The sequence below is a fragment of the Arachis hypogaea genome, chromosome 11 (genome assembly GCF_003086295.3).
Source record: "Arachis hypogaea cultivar Tifrunner chromosome 11, arahy.Tifrunner.gnm2.J5K5, whole genome shotgun sequence".
Lineage (NCBI taxonomy): Eukaryota > Viridiplantae > Streptophyta > Magnoliopsida > Fabales > Fabaceae > Arachis > Arachis hypogaea.
Window position 1 is genome coordinate 99,227,331 of NC_092046.1, and position 12,240 is coordinate 99,239,570.

A 12,240-nucleotide genomic window follows, 5' to 3' on the forward strand; every position below is an offset into this window, starting at 1 on the left:
CATAGAGGATTCCTATTCTTTTCTGTTCTCTCCTTTTTCATATGAGCAAGAGCAAGGATAAGAACATTCTTGTTGAAGCTGATCCGGAACCTGAAAGGACTCTAAAGAGGAAGCTAAGAGAATCTAAAGCACAACACTCTGGAGAAGACCTGATAGAATTTTTCGAAAAAGAAGAAGAGATGGACGAACCCAATAACAATGGTGGAGATGCAAGTGATAAACCACTATTTTATGGTTTATCTTGTGCTCAATTGAGTGGATTTTATCAATCTTTACCCACTTATTCATACTATTCGCATGTTTTATATTTTCCTTCCTGATTTTGTGCTATGATTGAAAACATGCTTCTTTGGCCTTATATTTGCTAATATTAATCCTCTCTCATTACCATTAGATGTCTTGATATGTGTGTTATATGTTTTCAGAGATTACAGGGCAAGAATGGCTCAGAGAATGGAAATGAAGCATGCAAAAGTGGAAGGAATACAAAAAATTGAAGAAATTGCTAAGTTGTCCAGCCTGACCTCTTCGCACTCAAATGGTCATAACTTGAGCTACAGAAGTCCAAATGAGATGGTTTCAGTTGCGTTGGAAAGCTAACGTCCGAGGCTTCGCAACGATATATAATTTACTATAGCTGCCCCAATGCCAGGTGACGCGAACGTGTGGATTACGCGGACGCATGACCTGGCAAAAATGCAATCCACGCAAACGCGTGGACGACGCCTCCGCGTCACTTTGCCGCGACCTGAACGTAACAGAAATCGCTGGGGGTGATTTCTGGGCTGTTTTTGACCTAGTTTTCGGTCCAGAAAACACAGATTAGAGGCTATAAAGTGGGAGAATGCATCCATTCATGAACATGCCTTCCATTATTCACTTTTAATAACTTAGACGTAGTTTTTAGAGAGAGAGGTTCTCTCCTCTCTCTTAGGTTTTAGGATTAGGATTCCTCTTAAAGGATTTAGGATTTCAACTCTCTATCAGGTTCAATATTCCTTTTTCTCTATATTTCTCTTTTACTTTCAGATACTTCAATGCTTTTCTTTAATTACTTATGTTGCCAAATTGGCTTATGAACTCTTTGTGTTTAGATTGATTTTCTCTTATTAATGCAATTGAGGTATTTCAGATTTATGATTCTTATTTAGCCTTTTTATATTCTTGGCTTTAATTGATTAACTGGAGGCTCTTGAGTTATCAAACTTATCGTGATTGATTGTTATGTCTGCTAATTGAATTGAATTCCACTAACTTTAGTCTTTCCTTAGGAGTTGGCTAGGACTTGGGAAATCTAACTAATTAGTCCACTTGACTTTCCCTTGCTTTTGTAAAGGTTAACTAAGTGGGATTAACTTCAATTCTCATAAGAATAACTAGGATAGGACTTTTGAATTTTCATACCTTGCCAAGAGGTTATTTTACAGTTATTTATTTATTTTACTTGTCATTTAAATTACTTGTTCCTTACTTTCAAAACCCCCAATTTACAAAACTCATAACCAATAATAAGTATACCTCCCTGTAGTTCCTTGAGAAGACGACCCGAGGTTTAAATACTTCAGTTATCAATTTTAAATGGGTTTGTTACTTGTGACAACCAAAACATTTGTACAAAAGGATTTTCTGTTGGTCTAGAAGCTATACTTACAACGCGATCATATTTTTATATTTCTTTACCGATAGAAAAATCAATCGTCAGCAAGGAAGATGCTTGGTGACTTTATTGCACCCTCTTCTGACTTCTGTGGAAGGAGCATCTCAATTCCTGCAATTGGAACAAACAACTTTGAGCTTAAGCCTCAATTAGTTTCTCTAATACAGCAGAATTGCAAGTTTCATGGAGTTCCATTGGAAGATTCTCATCAGTTCTTAGCTTTATTCTTGCAAATCTGTGACACTGTTAAGACCAATGGGGTTAATCCTGAGGTCTACAGACTTATGCTTTTCCCTTTGACTGTAAAAGACAGAGCTAGGATATGGTTGGACTCACAACCTAAAGATAGCCTGAACTCTTGGGAAAAGTTGGTCAATGCTTTCTTGGCCAAATTCTTTCCACCTCAAAAGTTCAGCAAGCTTAGAGTGGAAGTCCAAACCTTCAGACAGAAGGAAAGTGAATCCCTCTATTACGCTTGGAAAAGATACAAGCAATTGTATCAGAAGGTGTCCTTCTGACATGTTTTCAGAATAGAGCATCATATGTATATTCTATGATGGTCTGTCTGAATTGTCTAAGATGTCATTGGACCACTCTGCTGGAGGATCTCTTTATCTAAAGAAGACACCTGCAGAAGCCCAGAAACTCATTGAGATGGTTGCAAATAACCAGTTCATGTACATTTCTGAAAGGAATCCTGTGAATAATGGGACAACTCAGAAGAAAGGAGTCCTTGAGATTGATACTCTGAATGCAATATTAGCTCAGAACAAAATATTGACTCAGCAAGTCAATATAATTTCTCAAAGTCTGTCTGGAATGCAAGCTATATCAGGCAGTACTAAGGAAGCTTCCTCTGAAGAAGAAGCCTATGACCATGAGAACCCTGGAATGGAAGAAGTGAATTACATGGGAGATTCCTATGGAAACACTTACAATCTTTCATGGAGCAATCAACCTAATCTCTCATGGAAGGATCAACAGAAGCCTAATCAAGGCTTCAATAATAATAATGGTGGGAGAAATAGGTTTGGCAATAGCAAATATTTTCCATCATATTCTCAGCAATAGACAGAGAATTCTAAGCAGAGCCGCTCTGACTTAGCAACTGTAGTCTCTAATCTATCTAAGACCACTCTCAGTTTCATGACTGAAGTAAGGTCCTCCATTAGAAATTTGGAGGCACAAGTGGGTCAACTGAGTAAAAGAGTTACTGAACTCCCTCCTAGTACTCTCCCAAGCAATACAGAAGAGAATCCAAAAAGAGAGTGCAAGGCCATAAACATGTCCAACATGGCTGAACCCGTAGAGGAGGAAAAGGCAGTGATTTCCAGTGAGGAAGACCTCAATGGACGTCCACTGACCTCCAAGGAGTTCCCTAATGAAGAACCAAAGGAATCTGAGGCTCATATGGAGACCATAGAGATTCCACTGAACTTACTGTTGCCATTCATGATCTCGGATGAGTATTCTTCCTCTGAGGAGGATGAAGATATTATTGAAGAGCAAGTTGCTCAATATCTAGGAGTAATCATGAAACTGAATGCCAAGTTATTTGGTAATAAGACTTGGGAGGATGAACCCCCATTGCTCATCAATGAACTAAATGATCTGGTTCAACTAAAATTACCTCAGAAGAAATAGGATCCTGGAAAGTTCTTAATACCTTGTACTATAGGCACCATGACCTTTGAGAAGGCTCTGTGTGACCAGGGGTGAGGGATAAACCTCATGCCCCTCTCTGTAATGTAGAAACTAGGGATCTTTGAGGTGCAAGCTGCAAGAATCTCATTAGAGAGGGCAAACAATTCAAGGAAACAGGTTTATGGACTTGTAGAAGATGTCTTCGTGAAGGTTAAAGGCCTGTACATCCCTGCTGATTTCATAATCCTAGACACTGGGAAGGATGAGGATGAATCCATCATCCTAGGAAGATCCTTTCTAGCCACAGTAAGAGCTGTGATTAATGTGGACAGAGGAGAACTAGTCCTTCAATTGAATGAGGACTACCTTGTGTTTAAGGCTCAAGGATCTTCTTCTGTAACCATGGAGAGGAAGCATGAAAATCTTCTCTCAATACAGAGTCAAACAGAGCCTGCACACTCAACTTCTAAGTTTGGTATTGGGAGGCTATCATAAAGCTCTCAATCTCTGTGAAGCTCTCTAAGAGCTCACTGTCAAGCTATTGACATTAAAGAAGCTAGCACTTGTTGGGAGGCAACCCAATGTTATTTAATTATATTTATTTGTTTTCCTTTGTAATTTTATGTTTTATTTAGGTTGATGATCATGTGAAGTCACAAAAACAACTGAAAACTCAAAAACAGAATGAAAAATAGCATAAAAAATAGCACACCCTGGAGGACAAGCTTACTGGCGTTTAAACGCCAGTAAGGATAGCAGAATGGGCATTTAACGCCCAGCCTGGCAGCATTCTGGGCGTTAAACACCAGAATGGGTAGCACTCTGGGTGTTTAACGCCAGAAAGGGCTGTCTGGCATCTGGCTGGTGGGCATTTGGCTAGCGTTATCGCTAGAAAAGGGCAGCAGACTGGCGTTTAACGCCATGAAAGGTAGCAGAGCTGGCGTTAAACGCCAGAATTGGCATAGAATGGGCATTTGAACACCAGAATGGTGCAGGGACTCGAATTCCTTGACACCTCAGAATCTGTAGACCCCACAGGATCCCCACGTACCCTACCTCTTCTTCTCTCCTCTTCACACCTTTCCATAACACTCTTCCCCGAACACCCTAAACCCTAAACCCCAAACACCTTTCACCTATCAAATCCTACCTCCTTCCCCATAACCTCTTCACCATTCACATCCATCTATCATAAAACCCCACCTACCTCACCATTCAAATTCAAACCATTCCCCTCCCAAACCCTCCCCTTCATGACCGAATACCCCCTCTCCCTTACCCTATAAATACCCCTCCTCACTACCTTAAATTTCACTCAACATACACACTACTATCCCCTTGGCCGAACCCAAACCACTACTCTATCTCCTCTATTTCTTCTTCTTCTACTCCTTTCTTTCTTCTTTTGCTCGAGGACGAGCAAACCTTCTAAGTTTGGTGTGGGAAGAGCTAAGCTTTTTGTTTTTCCATAATCATTAATGGCACCTAAGGCCGGAGAAACCTCTAGAAAGAGGAAAGGGAAGGCAATTACTTCCACCTCCAAGTCATGGGAGATGGAGAGATTCATCTCAAAAGTGCATCAAGACCACTTCTATGAAGTTGTGGCCAAGAAAAAGGTGATCCCCGAGCTCCCCTTCAAGCTCAAAAAGAGTGAATATCCGGAGATCCGACATGAAGTTCGAAGAAGAGGTTGGGATATTCTCACCAACCCCATTCAACAAGTCAGAATCTTAATGGTTCAAGAGTTCTATGCTAATGCATGGATCACTAGGAACCATGACTAAGGTGTGAACCCGAACCCAAAGAATTGGCTCACAATGGTTCGGGGGAATTACTTGGATTTTAGTCCGAAAAATGTGAGGTTAGCATTCAACTTACCAATGATGCAAGGAGATCCTCACCCTTTCACTAGAAGGGTCAACTTTGATCAAAGGTTGGAACAAGTCCTTAGGGACATTTGTGTGGAAGGAGCTCAATGGAAGAGAGACTTAAGAGGCAAGCCGGATCAACTAAGAAGGCTTGACCTTAAACCAGTGGCTAGGGGATGGTTGGAGTTTATCCAACGCTCTATAATTCCTACTAGCAACCGGTCTGAAGTCACAATAGACCGGGCTATCATGATCCATAGTATCATGAATGGAGAGGAAGTAGAAGTTCATGAGATCATATCCCTAGAACTCTACAAGGTGGCGGACAAACCCTCAACTTTGGCAAAGTTAGCCTTCCCTCATCTCATTTGTCACCTAGCAATTCAGCCGGAATTGCCATAGAGGGAGATATCCTCATTGAAGAGGACAAGCCCATCACTAAGAAAAGGATAGAGCAAACAAGAGAGCCCACTCATGGACCTCAACAAGAGAATGAGGAAATTCCTCATCATGAAATCCCTGAGATGCCTCAAAGGATTCACTTTCCTCCACAAAACTATTGGGAGCAAATCAACACCTCCTTAGGAGAATTGAGTTCCAACACAGGACAACTAAGGATGGAGCACCAAGAGCATTCCACCCTCTTCCATGAAATTAGAGAAGTCCAAAAAGCCATGAGGGAGGAACAACAAAGGCAAGGAAGAGACATAGAGGAGCTCAAGCACTCCATAAGATCTTCAAGAGGAAGAACTAGCCGCCATCACTAAGGTGGACCCGTTCTTTAATTTCTTTGTTCTTTTTTTTTCTGTTTTTCAAAAATTATGCTTTATGTTTTTTCTATGTTTGTGTCTTTATTACATGATCATTAGTGTCTAGTGTCTATGTCTTAAAGTTATGAATGTCCTATAAATCCTTCACCTTTCTTAAATGAAAAATGTTTTTATTTGCAAAAGAACAAGAAGTACATGATTTCGAATACTAGCTTAAAATTAGTTTAATTATTTTTAATGTGGTGGCAATACTTTTTATTTTCTGAATAAATGCTTGAACAGTGCAAATTTTTGATATTGTTGTTTATGAATGTTTAAATTGTTGGCTCTTGAAAGAATAAAGGAAAAAGAGAAATGCTATTGATAATCTGAAAAATCATAAAATTGATTCTTGAAGCAAGAAAAAGCAGTGAATACAAAGCTTGCAAAAAAAATGGCGAAAAAAAAAGAAAGTAAAAGAAAAAAAGCAAGCAGAAAAAGCCAATAACCCTTTAAACCAAAAGGCAAGGATAAAAAGGATCCAAGGCTTTGAGCATTAATGGATAGGAGGGCCCACAGGAATAAAATCCTGGCCTAAGCGGCTAAACCAAGCTGTCCCAGACCATGTGCTTGTGGCGTGAAGGTGTCAAGTGAAAAGCTTGAGACTGAGCAGTTAAAGTCGTGGTCCAAAGCAAAAAGAGTGTGCTTAAGAGCTCTAGGCACCTCTAACTGGGGACTCTAGCAAAACTGAGTCACAATCTGAAAAGGTTCACCCAGTTATGTGTCTGTGGCATTTATGTATCCGGTGGTAATACTGGAAAACAAAATGCTTAGGGTCACGGCCAAGAATCATAAAGTAGTTGTGTTCAAGAATCAACATACTGAACTAGGAAAATCAATAACACTATCTAAATTCTGAGTTCCTATAGATGCCAATCATTCTGAACTTCAAAGGATAAAGTGAGATGCCAAAACTGTTCAGAAGCAAAAAGGCTACTAGCCCCGCTCATCTAATTGGAACTAAGTTCATTGATAAGTTTGGAATTCATTGTATATTCTCTTCTTTTTATCCTATTTTGTTTTCAGTTGCTTGGGGACAAGCAACAATTTAAGTTTAGTGTTGTGATGAGTGGATAATTTATACCCTTTTTGGCATTGTTTTTACATAATTTTTAGTATGTTTTAGTTACTTTTTATTATATTTTTATTAGTTTTTATTCAAAATTCACATTTCTGGACTTATCTAAAATTCCCACCAGTGAATTACATAAGTATCTCTATTTTATTTTATATTTTATTTATATTTTAATTATCAAAACTTCATAACCATTTGAATCCGCCTGACTGAGATTTACAAGGATGATCATAGCTTGCTTCAAGCCGACAATCTCTGTGGGATCGACCCTTACTCACGTAAGGTTTATTACTTGGACGACCCAGTGCACTTGCTGGTCAGTGAGATCACGTTCTCGCGTACCAGTGTTGTTATGCAACAAAATTTGCTTTCAATCTTTACTGGATACTTGCATCAATTCCAAGTAAAAGTGTCACACTAAGTTTGGTGTGCCACTCATTCTTTATGCAACGTATCATGCACACCCTCTTATTTTTGCAATCACAATGTCTCTGTTTTCTGTGCCTTGATTTTTATCCTTAATTTTGCTTGCTTAAAACACATGTACTGCTAACATTTTATTGTGTAAGATATTAATGATCCATCTTAGCCACATAGCCATTGTTCTAATTGTTGCTTGAGGATGAGCAAGCATTTTGAGTTTGGCAAGGGAAAGGGAAGAATAAGTGGAAAATGACAACAATATAGAAGATGAATTACAAGGTTGTAAAGTTCCTTCTTCTCTCATTTGTTTCCAACACTTTAAATTGCATGATTGTCTTTATCTTCTCTGTATGCATGTGTGGTATGAATAAGCATGGCTTGAATTTTGATTTGTAACATGTTGCCATGCCATTATAACTACCAACTTGAGTTTTGTAAGTTCAAAAGCAATAAAGTATCATGATCATAAACAAACCGGGTCATTAAAGAAGAATTTAGCATGTGCATACAAGTATTGGAAGGCTAGTATGACTAATTGTTGCTCAATTGCATTAGATTTTATTTAATTGAAGTTTTCATCTAGGACATTTTGTGAAATCTTTGGAAATCATGAAAACCTTGAAGAAGCAATTGCAAAATAAGACAAAAAAAAAAAGAAAAAGGGAAAGAATGAGAAAGCTGAAGGCTCTGAGTACCAATGACAATTCAATTGTTAAGTACTTGTGGTGTTTATGTATCAAGCAAAAAGCTTGAAAACAAAACACTTAGAGTCAAGGTTAGGCTCAAGTGCAAATGCACTCCCTCAAAGCTCAAGGTTCTGAGCATCAATGATTAGAGAGTCAAAAAAAGAAACAAATAAGCTTAATGAAGTCCTCTAATTCAATGCTTGTGGTGCTTATGTATCAAGTGGTAATACTTGAAAACAAAGCATTTAGAATCGTATCTTTGTTATCAACTCATGGGGAAAAACACCCAAAAGAAGAAGCTAATAAAAAATTAAAAGCTTGTTTCAAGGAAGAAACATAAGGAAAAGATTTCATAAAATGAGCTAGATAGAAGCATCAATCATTTACATTTCTTTTGTGATTGTAGCATGCATAGAAAACTAGCCAACCATGAACATTGAGTTGCTATTCTTCTTACCTTGGATTGTTAATCTCTATTGCAAGATTCTTTTCTTGCTTGAGGACAAGCAAGGTTTAAGTTTGGGGTTGTGATGACATGTCATCATGTCATGTTTTTCTATGCTTTTTCATACAAGAAATTGATGATTAGTGCTTAAATATTGCATTCTTTTGTGCTTAAATGGTATATTTCTTTGATCTTTTGATTTTATAAACTTTATAGGAAATAAGAAGAAAAAGAAGCAAAAAAAAAAAGCACAAAATAAGCTAAAAAGAAGAAAAGAGGAATTTTTGGCATGCTTTGAAGTTTGTGCACGCTTTGGACCTTAGGCCACAATTTAAAAAGCGTGGCCCATGAAACTAAAGTGTGACGCATTAAACCAAGGAAAGCAAGGCCCAAGCAAAGAATGCTCAAAGAAGTGAGCACTATGCTCGCAAATGTGAGCATTCTCGTGTCTTGGAAGAAAGAAAAGCAAAAACAAAGGCTGGTGCTCAAAGAAGTGAGCACTATGCTCAAAAGAAGTGAGCATTTTTGGGCTTTCCTTTAAGCCTTGTGACAGCATGACCATGCCTCCTTCAAAGGGCCATAACTTAAGCTACAGATGTCCAGTTGATGCGCTTCTAGTTGCGTTGGAAAGATAACATTCAGATCTTTCCAATGATATATAACAATCTTTATTTGGCACAAAATTAAAGCACAAGTGATAGGCATCTTTAAGGCCCAAAAACCACACTCAATAGCCAAGCAAAGGGATCACCAAGGCTCGAAGGGGGAAACGCACTCCACACAAGATATAGCGCTCAAATATTGAGCACAATGCTCACTTAGTGAGCGCTACACTAAAAGCATGCTAGGCCAAGGGAAAGTGAGCACTATGCTCACACAACCAAGCGGAGCACTACCCTAGGAGAAACCCATGCACCCCACCTCACTTGAACCAAGCCACTCCTGGTCCATCCATTCAAGGCCAAACCAAGCAAAGCCCATATCATCACTCAAACGCACAAAAACAAGCCAGATTAGGAATTTCATTTAATTTGTAATTTGATTTCAATTTCAGTTTCATTTTCATTTTCGTAAAGCCAATAAAAAGGCATCTGTTTCATTTCATTGAGGAGGCTGGCTCTGCTAGAGAGCATTAGGAGTAGGGTAGAATAGAAAGTCCTCTTTGAAACACTTTTAATTTTTCTGCATTATTACATTTTTAAGTATTGAATTTAATATTGGCTTATGCAAATTTCAATTTCCTTCTCTGCTACAATTTCCTTTTTCTGCTACGATTCTCTTCTGCAATTTCACTTTCTACAATTTTTTATTTGAGCATACTGTGATATGATTTACTCTTCCTGCAATTAAATTCCTCTACAATTGTTCCAAGCTTTTATCTACTGCTTCTTTACTTTCCAGCACCCAGCCCCCTTTACATTTTGCTGCAATTTACTTTTCTTGCTCTCTAAGCTTTTGTCCAATCTACATTCTGCTGATTTACACTTGATGCAATTTACATTTCTTGTTCTTTAAGGTTCTGTCAATTTACTTCCTACAAGTGAGATCTGCTGAAATTTTACTTTTCTTGTCATTCAAGGTTAACCTAATTTACATTCTGCATTTTACTTTCACTGCCAATTTAGCTTCTGTATTTTTAATTCTTGCAATTTACTTTCTATTGCTTCAATTTCATCCAATTCACCAATGTTAGCTTGACTAGACTAATCACCCACTAAAGTTGCTTGATCCATCAATCCCTGTGGGATCGACCTCACTCTAAGTGAGTTTTACTACTTGATGTGACCCGGTATACTTGCCAGTAAGTTTTGGTGTGGAATCTGATTTCCAACCCATCAGCAAGTGAGAGTGTGTATCATTCAATTGGGAGGGTGTACTTGGGAACATGGGTAGATGTAAAGGTATGTCTTTATATTTGCATCATGCAATTTTGGTGACTAAGCATGGAAAATATTGACAAAACCCCCCAAATTCTACACAATATAAACCATAAAATTGAGGTTTATCAAGAAGACTCTAAGAATGCGTTCACAACAAGCTAAAGCACAATACTCTGGAAGAGACCTTTCAGAAAGTTTTGAATAAGAACTGGGAGACATGTCCGAACCACAAGAGGAGCCCAGAAAGGTTTTTGGTTACTTCACCATGCCTACCTCTGACTTTATGGCAGAAGTATCTCTGTACCTGCCATTGGAGCTAACAATTTTGAGCTTAAGCCTCAGCTAGTCTCTCTTTTACAACAGAATTGCAAATTCTATGGACTTCCAATGGAAGATCAACATCAGTTTTTAGCTAAGTTCTTACAGATCTGTGACTGTAAAGATTAATGGAGTTAATCCTGAAGTCTACAAGCTGATGCTCTTTCCCTTTACTGTAAGAAATAGAGCTAAGCTATGGTTGGATGCCCAACCAAGAGAGCATATTGACTCTTGGAAAAGCTAGTTAATGCTTTTCGGCCTAAATTCTTTCCTCTTCAAAGGATGAGCAATATCAGAGTGAAAGTTTAAACCTTCAGACAAAAAGAAGGTAAATCCCTCTATGAAGCTTGGGAAAGATACAAGCAACTGATCAGGAGATGTCCTCCTGACATGCTCTCAGAATGGTCCATCATAGGCATGTTCTATGATGGCTTGTCTGAGATATCCAAAATTTCATTGGATAGCTCTATAGGTGGATCACTCTACTTAAAGAAAACAGCTGCAGAAGCAAGAAAACTAATTAAAATAGTTACAAATAACCAATTCATGTATACTTCTGAAAGAAATCCTGAAACCACGGGATCTCTCAAAAGAAAAGAGTTCATGAAGTTGAAACTCTGAATGCCATATTGGCTCAGAATAAGATCTTGACTCAGCAAGTCAATATGATCTCCCAGCATCTGACTGGAATGCAAACTGCAGCTTATAGTAATCAGGAATCTTCTCCTGAAGAAGAAGCTTATAATCTTGATCAACCCTCTATGGAGGAGGTAAACTACATGGGAGAACCCTATGGAGATACCTACAATCCCACATGGATGAATCATCCTAACCTCTTATGGAAGGATCAACAGAAACCTTAGCAAGGTTTCAATAACAATCAAGGTGGAAGGAACGAGAATAGGTTCAATAACAGACCACCATTCCCATCTTCTCAAGGGAATATGGAAATCTCTAAGCAGAGCCTTTCTAACTTAGTTACTCTGCTTTCCAGCCTCTCTAAGACCACTTATAGTTTCATTAATGAAATAAAGTCCTCCATTAGAAATTTAGAGGTGCAAGTTGGTCAACTGAGCAAGAGGATCCCTAAGATTCCTCATGAAACTCTTCCCAGTAACACTGAGGTTAATCCTAGAGAAGAGTGCAAGGCCACAACCATGGAGGTAGAGGCCGAATCAGAAAAAAATCAGAAGGTGTTGAATGTGAGTGAAGAAGCCTTCACTGCGCGTTCAACGCCCACAATGGCAGCAAGCCTAGCACTGAACGCCAGTAAGGAACCCCTCACTGAGCATTCAACGCCCATCCTGGCAGCAGAGCTGGCGTTGAATGATGCTCTCTCCAAGGGTGTATTGGTAAATTTCTCCTTAATAACACCTCGTTGTGAGTATAGCTTTACCAACAACAATCCTCGGGAGGTCAAATTTAGAAGAGGGAT

General features: G+C 38.7%; 1 non-coding gene across 1 annotated transcript; it reads right to left on the bottom strand.

Moving 5' to 3' along the window:
- Positions 1-11,093: 11,093 nt before the first annotated feature.
- Positions 11,094-11,202, bottom strand: LOC112725631 (small nucleolar RNA R71). Its single transcript, XR_003164725.1, has one exon. It is a non-coding gene; the product is annotated as a small nucleolar RNA R71 (small nucleolar RNA).
- Between the last annotated feature and the right edge of the window lie 1,038 nt (positions 11,203-12,240).